We start from the raw sequence: 3,688 nt of genomic DNA, 5'->3' as shown, positions 1-3,688 counted from the left end.
TCAAAAAAAAAAAAAAAAAAAAAAAGAAGGTCTTTTTTCGAAGTGGGACTTGAGTTTTTGAAAAAGTTTATGAGCTCAAAACTATATTGAAATTTGGCCGTTTATTTTAATTTTAAAGTAAAATATAAATTATCTCGAAACACAAATCAAATTTGAGTCAATCTTAAGAAACTCGATGCTATTCATTACCCAATGCTTGGTGAATCACATAAGTGAAGGTTAATTCAATTTGCTAAGGCCACAACCAATTAATTTAGTATAATTCTGGATTTTCACCCTTATTTGTTTGAACCACTAATTAGCCTGAACAAAGCTTCTTGCTTTAGCCCAACAAACGCTAAGAAGGTGCAAGCCCAATTCTATTGTAAATGTTCATTAAGGCTTGGTCAAGGTCAACTTTAACTAGAGGGCACAAAGTTAGAGTCTGCATTGGCAAGGAAAGATGTTAACGACTATGGCATGCCGAACTTGATGACGCAAATAGGTATTTCAAACGACATACATTACCTCGTACAAAACAAAGTGTGTTATTATTGAAATTCGAGAGATATTATTATGACACTTAAAAATTCAAGGCATGCGAAAATTTACGAAGTTTGACATGGTGATCCTACATTTGTACCGCTTGCTTACCTAACCTAATCCAACCCAACCCCACTCCTACAAATACTATAAATACTACACCCCTGTTTGATTTGGATAAAAGTCAGAATTTTAGTAAATTTGATATAAGTTGGTGAAATGAGTGATTGAAAAGTTGATAAAATTTGTGAATTTTATGTAATATGTAGTTAAGAATGATTTCTGAAGAAAAATAAGTTTTAAGAAATGGGCGCCAAACGAGGCTATGTTATACTTCAAACAAAAGACAGTTCCAAATTTAAAATGTTGTGAAACTTTGTAAGATTTATTTTCCCAGAGGCAGTAATAGTCGACATGAGCATCTATATGCCTTCCTCATTCCTGACTAATTTTGGAGTCAATTTGCGCTTTCTAATCCTGAAAGAAAGGGTTGATTGAGCTTAATGTGGCTGTCAAGCCAGTATATATTGAAAGGGCGGGAAATGAAATGGTTTCATATGTGTTTGATGTTTCGTGCAAAAAGTTTTATTTAGGAACATGGGATTTTAATTTATGAATTTAAGTCTTCTTTTCTTTTTTTTTTCTTTTTTTTTTTCCATTTGAGTTAGATGGTTGGGAGTGATACTATAGCTTATAGTAAAAGTGGTTATATTGACACCACAATTTTTATTTGTTGTACCATATTTTAATTACAGTTAAGCTCATCAATCTTTGCTCAATGTAGCAATTATTTTCTTGACTTTTTTTTGTCGAAAACGTTCCATTAATTAATACGTCTCGTCTTTGATAATAATTTATATCAAAAAAATTTTATGCTTTGAAATGAGGAGAAAATATTTTTTGCAATTTTTATTTATTTATTTATTTAAAAAATTGATAGAGAAATAAGTTATTTTACGTTATTTCAATGGACTTTTGATTATAAAACTATTATCAAATACAAAATGTATTAATTAATTGAAAGTTTGAGAATAAGAATGACTTGAAAAATTGTTTAGGACATAAGTGTTATAATGTTCAAAGATTAAGAACCTTAATTACAATTAAAATATGGTGCAAGAAATAAAAATTGTGGGGTGAATATAATTAACTTGTAGTGTATGAAGCCCATAAAGATATTTTGTCGCCTTTTGATCCTCATTTTTGGGGAAAATGTGTTGTGTAATAGTGATTTTTTGGAGAATATGTAGTTAAAAAATAAGAAAGTGTTTTGACTTTATGTGAAATTATTTTATGGAAAAATGTGTAGTTGAAAATAAATTTTAAAAAAGAAAATGAGTTTCCTTTGTTTTTTTAATGGAGCCCAAGCAGGGGATATTTATTGAGGCTAGGGATATTTAATGAACAAAGGGGTGTGTGTGTGGCTCCAAATGATTGGTTTCAAAAAGAATCGAAATCGAATCGAGAATCAATGATTTTTTATAATGGAACCATTGGTTACATTGTTAATTATGTAACTAAACCTTGATTGAATCAAATGGTTTCGATTTGATTTGGTTTGAATCAATTGCATAATAAAAAATTTAAATTATTAATGCCCGTTAGAGTACAAAGTTTCATCCCAGAAGTTAATACTCGTATTTAAAATAAAAACAATAAATCTCATTAAATGCAAATGAAAAGTTATATCTTTATGAAAATATTGTCTAATTAAAATCATTCATCAAATTCACAAACAATTATAATTAATTAAAAATAATTAGTTTAGAATTGGTTCTCGATTCTTAGTTTTTGGTACTTGAATCGGAACATAACCAAGAACCGATCGATTCGGAGTTCTAAAAGCCGAATTCGTATAAAATTTAGCATAATCAAATAAAATCGGCCGATTCAGATTGACTCGATTAGTTCCAGTTATTTTCGCGCACCCTAGTCTGATTGATAAGTGATGTATTATATTGATGAATAAAATGGAATTAGACATTAATATTGTCAAGATCATAAATAGACCCGTTTCAACGATTATTGGACCTATATCATTAATGATATTGTTGATAATTACTGACGATGCTTCAATTATTAATCAAACAGATAAATTATAGGTGTTGTTAATGAAAGTTATTATTCCTTTTTATATATATTTTTAAATAAATTATCTACAAAATATTTTATTGGCCACCATTGAGCCCCGATTTGATAGCAATTTTTCACCCAAAAAAATTATTTTTTTTATCATTATTTCACCATTTTAATTGTCATTTTTTTATTTTTTCACTCAGATGTGAGATCCATTTTCTCTTTAATGATCAAAAAATTAATTCTTATAATTACTATGAAACATGTCGTTAATTTGGTAATTAAAAATACATTTTATGTCGATATTAGTTGACCAGAAGGCAAACTTACTGTTAAGAAAACTCTTGAGGAAAAATTAAAAGCAATGACAGCATCAAGTGACGACAGAACCCTATCCAAATGAATTGAACCACGTGATTGTGTATTATTTCCACCAACTTGCACCACTTGCACATGGGCAAATTTCCAAAAAACACCTCAATACTTTTTGAAGTTTTATATTCACCACACGTTTTTTATTGTTTCTGCAATGTTTTTTTAATTATAAATAAGTTCTCCATTCTTCGCACAATATAAAATTTACGTTCTTAACTTTTTTTTATTGAATTTTCCGACCTTCTATTAATTAATATATCAAAATTTTTTTGATGATTTTAGTAAAATATGTTTCATCTACATATTTTTGAGCTAAAGGAAAAATAATTTATCGCATTTCGCATTTATTTTTAAAAATATACAAATAAATTGTCTTACGTTCACAAACGAGTCTTCGGGATGAAAATTGTCACAAGGGACGAGTTGTGTAAATTAATATAAAATTTGTTAATCAAAATGCATCTAAAAATGTTAATGACATAAATGATTTATTGAACAAAAATTGATGACTTCAAGTAAAATCAAAATATGGTACAATTAATTAAAAATTGTGACATATACTTTACCTTTACCCAAATCTTTATGAACAGTACACTAATTGGGTGCATGCACCTCTCTCTCGCATCATCCTATATATACCCCCGTCTCTTTTCTCCTTTCAAAAATTCAGATTTCTTCTCTCTCTCTCNTCTCTCTCTCTCCCTCTAGATTTCCC

The sequence above is a fragment of the Olea europaea genome, chromosome 12, assembly GCF_002742605.1.
Source record: "Olea europaea var. sylvestris chromosome 12, O_europaea_v1, whole genome shotgun sequence".
Classification (NCBI taxonomy): Eukaryota; Viridiplantae; Streptophyta; class Magnoliopsida; order Lamiales; family Oleaceae; genus Olea; species Olea europaea.
The sequence above is the reverse complement of the archived record's forward strand: the minus strand, read 5'-3'. Positions refer to the sequence as shown.